Source organism: Rhinoderma darwinii, chromosome 3 (genome assembly GCF_050947455.1).
Source record: "Rhinoderma darwinii isolate aRhiDar2 chromosome 3, aRhiDar2.hap1, whole genome shotgun sequence".
NCBI lineage: Eukaryota > Metazoa > Chordata > Amphibia > Anura > Rhinodermatidae > Rhinoderma > Rhinoderma darwinii.
In genome coordinates, this window is record NC_134689.1 from 88,759,202 (window position 1) to 88,769,428 (window position 10,227).

Genomic DNA, 10,227 nt, shown 5'->3' on the forward strand with positions numbered 1-10,227 from the left:
CATTCGGCAATTTCGTCGCCGTCTTAGAGAACATGTAGGGGACGTGAAAAATTCAAGGGATACCCCCGTATCCAAACATGTACATGAGAAACATCAAGGAAAAGCTAAATGTCTTCATTTTCAGGCAATTGAATTGGTGCGTCCACCTAAACGAGGTGGGGAATGGGACAAGTTAATCCTGCGAAAAGAAGTCCAGTGGATCTATAGGTTAGCATGTATACAACCAGATGGGCTAAATGAGCAGATGAATTATACATTCCTTATCTAAAATCATATCTATATGAGTCCAGTCATTTATATATTTATATATCTTTTTGTATTGGTTTTGGGGTTTCATCTATGTCTATCTTTTAGGTTCCCCAATACTAGTGGTTAATCTACTAGTGATTAATCTACTGGTGGTCAATCTAATGCTTTTCTTAATGCACCTCCTATAGTGCCGGATTATTTATGCACGGATAATAGTGGTGTGCCAGGACGCAGTCTGGAGCTGGGCAGCGTCCTTTGTTCCCATAGGAATTGGTTACTCCTCCTCCTAGATAGGATAGGCTTGAGGCTGCAACCAGATATGCCCCACTGCCCTACTCTGCGCATGCGTGTGCGGTGGGCGGTGGATGTGTATGCCGCGCGTGTCACATGACACACCCGGCATCACATGACCGCGCGTCGCTGCTCACGCATGCGACGATGATTGGTTGATTCGGGGACTTGGCCTCTGCGTAGAGGGTGGAGTATAAGTTATATATACTCCGAGTCCAGAGAGAAGCGTGCCGCTGATATCAATGCGAGCACGCTTTGTGTGTGTGCATATAGAACGAAATGCTTGCACGATTTAATGTTGCTGGCGTAGTAGCTAGCTCCATAATGAATAGACCCCATATGAAATGTTGAGACAGAAATGCGTAGGGTCAATATGAGAAGGGGAATTTAGCGTAGGTGGCAGTGTTATCGATATCTTTACCCTGATACTGTGGTTCCCAGGAATTCCTTCCCTGGTTACTTCAGTGCATGTCTGGGAGTGATTCACTGTAACACCAATGTTTAAACGTGCTAACCCCATATATCATGTGAATATATTCATTTTGCAGGGTTCGCCATAGAATCAGTGGATGAAATATAAAAATCTTTGCACGTTGGGCTTTTGTTACGGTGGTGATTGTACCCCTGATTTTAGCGAGATATTAATAAAGTATATAAATATTACTCTTTAGTTATAACTGTTCTCACCGGTTTGTTCGTGGATCCTCGGTGTCGTCTAGGAGATGGTGCTTGGAACCCAGCCAATGCTTGGCACAGTGGGTAGAGGCGGTTGGATAGATAGGCAGAAGTCAGGACAGGCAGCAGACGTCGTAACGGGTATGGCAGCAATAGGTCAAGGCAGGCGGCAGACAAGGATAGTCAAGTTCAGGCAGAGGTCAGTAACGGGAAATCCAGACAAAAGTCAGAAGGGACGGAAACAGGGAACCAGGGCACAGGGAAACTCACGGGGAACTTGGTTGAACAAGCATGGATGCAAGGAAGGAGGAACCTTAAATAGGAAGTCTTAGGAATTAAGGCATGCGCTGACCCTTTAAGACAGGACGAGTCAGCGTGCGCGCCCTCTAGTGACTGCAGCCGCACATCGAGTATGACGGCCGCGGAGGGAGGTAAGGGATGCACTTACCTGACGCCGTCCAGGGCCAGCAGAGCGTCCGGATCGGGTAAGTGGAGCTCAGGATGAGCAGGTGGTAATGGAGGGCGCCGGAACCGGAGCAGAGGCCGTGGGGACCGCGGGGGACGGCGCGGCAGTCGTTACATTAGTCACAATCAGTGAATGGCCCCGTCCGGCACCTCTGAACAGATATTCCAGTCCAGGAAGATTGGACTACATCCCACAGTTCTTCTGTATTTTTGGGTTTTGCCTCATAAACAGCATTTTTTATGTCACCCCACAAGTTCTCTATGGGATTAAGGTCAGGGGATTGGGCTGGCCACTCCATTACCTCAATTCTGTTTGTCGGTAAATAAGATGTTGTTCGCTTACTGGTGTGTTTTGGGTCATTGTCGTGTTGAAACTCCCATTTCAAGAGCGTTTGTCTTTGGCATAGGGCGACATGATCTCCTCAAGTATTTCAATATATTCAAACTGATCCATGATCCATTGTATGCGATAAATAGGCCCAACACCGTGGTATGAGAAACATCCTCATATCATGATTTTTGCACCACCATGCTTTACTGACTTCACAGTGTACTGTGGCTTGAATTCAGTGCTTATGTTCGTCTGACATACTGTCTGCGGCCACTATATCCAAAAAGAACAATTTTGCCTTCATCAGTCCACAAAGTGTTGCACCATTTCTCTTTGGGCCAGTGTGTTCCTTGGCAAATTTTAACCTATTCAGGACATGTCTTTTTTTCAACAACGGGACTTTGCGGGAAGTTCTTTCTAGTGATCCATTCGAAGAGTAGTTCCCCGTTTCCTTCCGCGTCTTTCATGTTTTGGTTGCCACTTCAAGACATTTGAGATAATTTTAGCTGAGTAGCCTATAATTTGCTGCACTTCTTTATATGTTTTTCCCTCTCCAATCAACTTTTTAATCAAAGTAAGTTTTTCATCAGAACAATATCTGGAACGACCCATTTTACCCAGTATTTCAGAAGGAAATGCACGATAACCAACATGGGCAACATTTGGCAACCTTCTACCTTAAATATGGGCTAAAATTTACACCTGTCATTCCACAGAATGACTTCACCAATTTAACTTCTCACTGCTATTATTTTGAACAAGCCCCATTTAATTAATGATTGAATTACTCAGAATGAGCTGCGTTCATGACCTAATTGTTGGGTCTGTTTTTTTTCTACTACTTTACTACACTTACAAGTAAATTATTTGCTATGTAAAAATATCACTTCTACAAAAAAACATTGATTTATCATGTTAATCTTGTTGGACTGCTATTTTTTTTAACACTACTGTTTATATACAGTATATAGAAGCTGCAGCAGCATGGAGGAGATTATAAAACAGTAGTAAGCTGTGTAGCTGAGAATCCAGCACTAGGATGACATATAACACTTACCAGGAAGCTGCAGCACGTCTGTGTGTTTCTTTCTCACTCTGCTCCTGCTTCCCCCTCCCCTCCCCATAGACTTGTATGGTCAGTATGTCAAGGCCTCTTCCTCTATCTGCTCCCTCCTCCTGCTTCCCCTCCCCTCTTCATAGACTTGTATTGGCAGTCAGTGAATAGTCAACGCCCGACTTACTGTAGTCTGTCTCCTCTGCTCTGGAACTAGGGAGAATTTTTTCTTGACACCGGGGGTGGACATCAGATAACAGGAAGGGAGATACCTACTTAGAGCGACTTCACACAATTTGCATGGATAAAACAACTACATTTTAACAGTAATTAAGTTACAAAGTATATATATATATATATATATATATATAAATACACATATATATATATATACATATATATATACACATATATATATATATATATATATATATATATATATATATATATATATATATATATATACGAAACAGAAACAAGTAAACACAGCACTCCACAGATCCAAGAAATTAGGCCATGTGCTCGTCACCAGGGGATGAATTAATTCCCCTTCTTTTTAGATAGAAAACAGCAATGTTTCGGTTCAACAAGAACCTTTCTCAAGCTAGAGAAAGGTTCCTGTTGAACCGAAACGTTGCTGTGTCTTGAGGTGAATAAATCCACCCTGTTTTTCATCTGTCTTGGAGTCCTGGTGCCGTTACTACGTTCTATGCTGTTTTATATATATATATAAAAAATCGGGTACACTATTAGATTAGCATGAATGTCCATTTAATGCATTTTAAAAAAAAAAAATGTCTATTTTTTACAAACTAACCCCCTAGTGACCACCAATTCGCCTTTTCACGGTGGTCACGGCGGTCCAGTCTAAGTCCTGCACGGGTGTCCCGTGCAGGCTGGAGCCGGGACTCGGCTGTCTGATGACAGCCGGGCACCTGCTCCAATGCCCGCGATCGAAGGTTACTTCGACCTCGGCCGTTTAACCCGTTAAATGCCACGATCAATACTGACCGCGGCATTTAACTTGTTTACAGAGGGAGGGAGCACCCTCTCTCACCCATCGGCGGCCTGCAAATGCAATTGTGGGCTTCCTATGGGGTGTCATGACGGCCGGTGGCCTGATAAAAGCACCCAGGTCTGCCCTTGGCATATGTCTATTAGATTGCCTGTCAGTGTCTAAAGATCTCATAGTAAAGTCCCCTAGTGGGACTAAAAAAAGAAGTAAAAAATGTGAAATAAAAAATAAATAAAACCATTTTTTCCATAAAAAGTGGTTTTATTTAGTAAAAGTGTAAAAAATAAATAAAACTACACATATATGGTATCGCTGCGACCGTAATCACTCAAACAATAAAGTTAATATGTAATTTAAACCGTAAGGTGAACACCGTAAAAAAAAACGTAAAAAACAATGGTGAAATTGCTATTTTTTTCCATTGCCCCCCAAAAAAGTCATAATAAAAGTTAATCAATAAGTCCCATGTACCCCAAAACAGTACGAATCAAAACTATGTCTCGTCCCGCAAAAAAAGAAGCCCCAAAAATTACTACATTGACAGAAAAATAAAAAAATTACAGCTCTTGGAAAGCGTCGATGCAAAAACAAATAATTTTAGTTCAAAAGTGTTGTTATTGTGCAAAAGTCGTAAAACATAAAAAACCTATATATATATAGTATTGTCGTAATCGTACTGACCCATAGAATAAAGGTAACATGTTATTTACGCTGCACAGTGAACGGCGTCAATTTAAAACGCATAGAACTATGGTGGAATTTCAGGTTTTTTTTCTATTCCCCCCAAAAATAAGTTAATAAAATTTAATAAAAAAATTATATGTACCCCAAAATGGTGCCATTAAAAAGTACAACTAATTCTGCAAAAAACAAGTCCACACACAGCTATATGGACGGAAAAATAAAAAAGTTCTAGCTCTTTGAATGCGATTATAGAAAAACTAAAAAAATAGCTGGGTCATTAGGGCCTAAAATAGGTTGGCCAATAAGGGGTTAAATAAAGGTGGACATGACTGTAAAGGGCGCGTTAGGAAAACTTTTTTTTAATTTCCAGCCCAAAACCAGATTTTTAGTCTCTTCAATTTTGGTGAGTTTTTTTAAAGATATTTTCATATTTACATAAGTGACTCTGCACACCTTTTGTGTAGAACAAAATCACTATACACATCAATGCAAACATTGCAACTTACTAACAGCAGTTGTCAGACTTTTGCATATGACTTCTATTTTGTGTGCAAGAAATTGAAGCACTAATTGAGAGAAATCACAATAGGTTACATTGTCATTCAGACTTGGTTGCCCCCACCAACTGGTAAATTGCCAACCCACTAATACAGGTTTCCACCGGCATTATGAATTGCCATGAATTTGTAAAGCACAAACGTTGTGGCACACGCCACAACTTTACCTCTCGCTCGCCTGCAATGCTGACCGCCACCACATTTTTCCAAATCAACACACGGGGATATACACACTGCCAAACACACACACACACACACACCAGGAAGGGAGATAGGACAGCATCAGGGAAGTGGCCACTGTTCTCATATAAAGTAGACACTGCTGTCTCTTTACTAAAAGCTTAGTCACTATATTATTTGCAGTATATTAAAAACTTGACTCAGCTACCAACACTATGACAGCGCTTTTATGTGGGGCACAGTGGCAGTGTTGTCATGGGGCAGATTGACAGCTTTATTATGTAGGGCCCTCTGACAGTAATACTATGGGGACGCTCTAGCTGTTAAAGGGAGTCTTTCATCAATTTTGAGCCCCCCAAGCTACTTACGCAAATAGATATTGTCGTGGAAGTCAATGGCTCAAAATATATTGGACTGAAATTTAGACGAGTGTTCCAACAGACACTCACGCTAGGCACTTTATCCAGCATCCTAATCAGGAGATTTTATACCGATATATATCGAGAGAGGAGAAATAACACACAGACGCTGCTGGTATGCTCAAAATACTCCTCTGGGGGTTTATTTCCAAACTCAATTACAATACTATCATTCGGAAGGGGTGTAGGCTTGAGGTTAACCAATCAGTGACAATGTGACAATAACTCTTATTCAGCCAATAGCAGACCATAATAATATTTCAAATACATAATTCTAATTCTTCATTAAAATGCTGACATCATGTAACACCTGGAGACAAACAAATAATGGGTAGATTTTAGTGGTTTGTTCTCATGGGGGAGTTTGTTGCAATAATGAGAAATAGTTGCACTTTATGTCTGGGCGTTCAGTCAACCCGCTACAATGGGCTATGAAGGCCACACGTTTAACACATGAAGATAAGATGTTTCTTAGAATTACATAGAGGAAAGTTCATTACAAAATGGAGAATACTTATTTTAGTAATTCGGCATCCTGCTTGATAATTCATAATGTAAATTCATACAGAGAATATAAGCAAATAAACCATCCTTCACAATATGTTAAGAGAATACAGGTTGAAACATGTGCGATATGCTAATGAGATGCCAAGTGTACGCTGGTCTGTGAAGTGCCTTGGCTTCTCATTTGTATACCCTCCCCAACCAGTCCCCTCTTAAGTGATGGCTCTAAAAGTCTCCTGCATCATAACGTGCTATACACTAGAGCCGTCATTCAAGAGAGTACTGGTTGGGGAGGGTTTACGGCTTTAGAGCCGAGAAGCCAGCATACTTGGCATTTCATGAGCATATGACGCGTGAGCGTATTAAAGCTTAATTTTCCCATAACTTGTAATACTATATTTTTCAGAAAGGCGTCCAGGTTCTTCTCGAACTTGTTCTAAGAATCAACCATCAACATATCCTGTGGCAGTGAGTTCCATAAGCTTACTGCTCACACATTAAAGAATCCCCGTCTGTGGTGATGGTGAAACCTTTTTTCCTCTAGACGTAGAGGATGCCCCCTGTCCTTGTTGCAGTCCTAGGTGTAAAAGGATCATTAGAAAGATCTCTGTACTGTCCAATTAAATATTTGTGCATTGCAATTAGATCACACCTAAGCTGTCATTTTTCTAAACTGAATAGCCCCCGGCATGGGGGAATCCCATCTTGGAGCGACAGGGACCTGAATTCTCGAACCTAGCTCTATTCCTACAGACTTTCTATACTGTGTTCGAGGAGCCGGGTCGAACATCCTCTGCAGCGGCCACTCTGCTAACCCTCAAGCAAGGAGGGTCCACAGTAGGAGAGTATGCTATCTCCTTCCGCACCCTGGCAGCAAACTTGGCATGTAACAATGAGGTGTTCGTGGCGACCTTTTGTCAGGGACTGTTCTCTCACATCAAGGACGAGCTATTAGCCTGCGATCTTCTTTCTATCCTGGATGCTCTTATTCTGTTGGCTACCTGGGTCAACATGAGAATCCAGGAATGTGCTCAGGAGGTCTGACATTAGAGATAATTCCACAGACTGGCACCTTTGTTCCAGAGACCACTATTGCCTCCCCCTGTTGTCCTACCTGAGGAACCTATACAGGTAGACAGAATCAAACTGTCTGAGCAGAAGAAACAGCGCAGACGCTCTTCAGGTCTGTGTCTGTATTGCGGTCGTAAAGGCCATTTTAGGACCTAGGTGGGACGACGCCAAGCGTCAAAACCTCTACCAATACCTGTGACCATCATCTCTGGTGTGGCATCACACTCCTCTTCAGCCTATCTGGACTCTGGAGCAGCTGCAAATTGTATTCAGCATGATCTAGTGGATAGATTAGGGCTCACCTTTCTGTCTCTCTTCTCCGTCATTACATTGGCCTTATAGGATTGGAGACACTTGCTAGAGGGTGCTATGCATCCTATTATCATTTATACAGACCAAAAGAACCTCACATACCTACAGTCAGCTTAGCAGTTAAATCCACGGCAAGCCAGATGTTCGTTGTTCTTCTCCTGATTTTAGTTTTTGCTTCACTTCCATCCTGCAGACAAGAATGTGAAGGGTGATACACTGTCTCGCTCCTTCGAAACCAATACATCATAGATCCTTCTAGGATTATAGCTGCTAACCCTCTGCAAATTAGAGACATTCCTCCTGGAAAGACTATTGTCCGTCTTACTGACAGGAAGATAATTCTCCGCTGGGGGCACAACTCTAAACTAGCTGGGCACTCTGGTGTCCGTAAAACACAGGACTTGGTAGCTCATCACTATTGGTGGCCCACTCTGCCTCTAGATGTTGCGGACTATGTCTCCTCATGTATGAACTGTGCCTCGACAAATCTACCCGCTCCAAACCTGCTGGCCTGCTACTACCCCTGCCTGTTCCTGATGCCCCTTGGCAGCATATTGCTATGGACTTTATCACTGACCTTCCTCCTTCAGCTGGATGTACTATGATCTGGGTAGTAGTGGATCGTTTCTCTAAAATGGCACATTTTATTCCACTGACTGGCCTCACGTCTGCTCCTCGCCTGGCAAATCTGTTTATTTTGCTCATCTTCCGGCTACATGGACTTCCTCTGCATATTGTCTCGGACTGGGGTGTACAGTTTACATCCAAGTTCTGGAGAGCCTTGTGTAACCTATTAGATGTAAAACTGGACTTCTCTTCTGCCTATCACCCACAGTCCAATTGGCAAGCTGAGAGGAACAATCAAATTTTGGAGAACTATCTTCCGTCAATTCTCGTACAACAATCACTGCCTCGTCTCCTTTCTACATTGTGTACAGTCAGCATCCTCGAGTTCCACTTCCTGTGCGAGCCATGACTCAAGCATCAGCAGCAAAGTCTTCATTTGGGACTTTTATTCATATCTGGCAGCAAACTAAGGCCTCGTGCACACTTACATCACCGTTTTCACGGCCGCTTTTGACGGGTCCGTGAACCCGTTTTATCGGCCGTGTGGTGTCCATGTGCACTCCCGTGTGCACTCCGTGTTTCCGTGCGCCGAGCATGGTACTGTCCAGGGTTACAGTACCATGCTCGGCGCGCGGAAAATACAATTTTAATGTAATAAAAAAAATAAGTTCATACTTACATTCCTCCTGTCCGGCCTCCAGCGATGACGTTCAATCCATGTCGCCGCTGCAGCCAATCACAGGCTGCCGCGGCCTCCGCAGCCAATCACAGGCTGCCGCGGCCTCGGCATCCAATCACAGGCTGCCACGGCCACGGCAGCCAATCACAGGCTGCCGCGTCACAAAAGAAGGTCGGACTGGAGGAAGAAGAGGGACTCGTCACCAAGACAACGACGTATGTACGTATGAAATACACCATGCCTGTGTCATCTGCCATCCCTGGTATCATGAATACGGAGCGGGCTCACGGGCTCAGACCGCTCCATAGAGCGAGTGTGTCAGCTGTGTGTTACAGCCAACACTTCCGGGCAATGAGCGGGATCCCATTCGAGTGCGATCCTGCTTGTTTAACCCCGTTAAATGCCGCTTTCAATAGCGATCGCGCCATTTAAATTACTAAAAACAGGGGGGCGACTCCCTGTAACGTCCCAACGCCCCCCCCCGAGATCGGGGAAAGCCGTTGGTTGGCACGGCTGCCTGGGGGCCTGACGAAGTCCCCCAGGTCCGCCATATTTGTACTCCTATGAAGCTCTGCCTCCGATATATCGTGCAAGCGATCTAACGATCGCTGGTTAAAGTCCCCTAGGGAGACAAGTAAAAATAGTAAAAAACAGTAAAATAAAGTTTTTTTTAACAAATAAAAAAAATTTAAGAATTAAAAGCCCAAAAAAAAAACCTTTTCCCATTTTCACTCAAGCACAATGTAAAAAATTAAAAAAGCTAACATAACTGGTATCGACGCGCCCGTAAAAGTCTGAACTATTACAATATATCATTATTTAGTCCACACGGTGAATGCTGTAAAAAATAAAAAATTTAAAACCATCAGAATTGCTGTTTTTTGGTCCCTTCTTCTCCCACAAAAAATGAAATAAAAAGTGATCAAAAAGTCTCACATACCCCAAAATGGTACCAATATAAACTGCAGCTCGCCCCGCAAAAAATAAGCCCTCACACAGCTAAATCGACAGAAAAATAAAAACGTTATGGCTCTCAGAATGTGGCGACAAAACTCAAATTAAATTTTTAAGAATCAGTTTTTTCCTTGTAAAAGTAGTAAAACATAAAGAAAGCTATATAAATTTAGTATCACTGTACTGTAATCGTATTGACCCGCAGAATAATGTTAATATG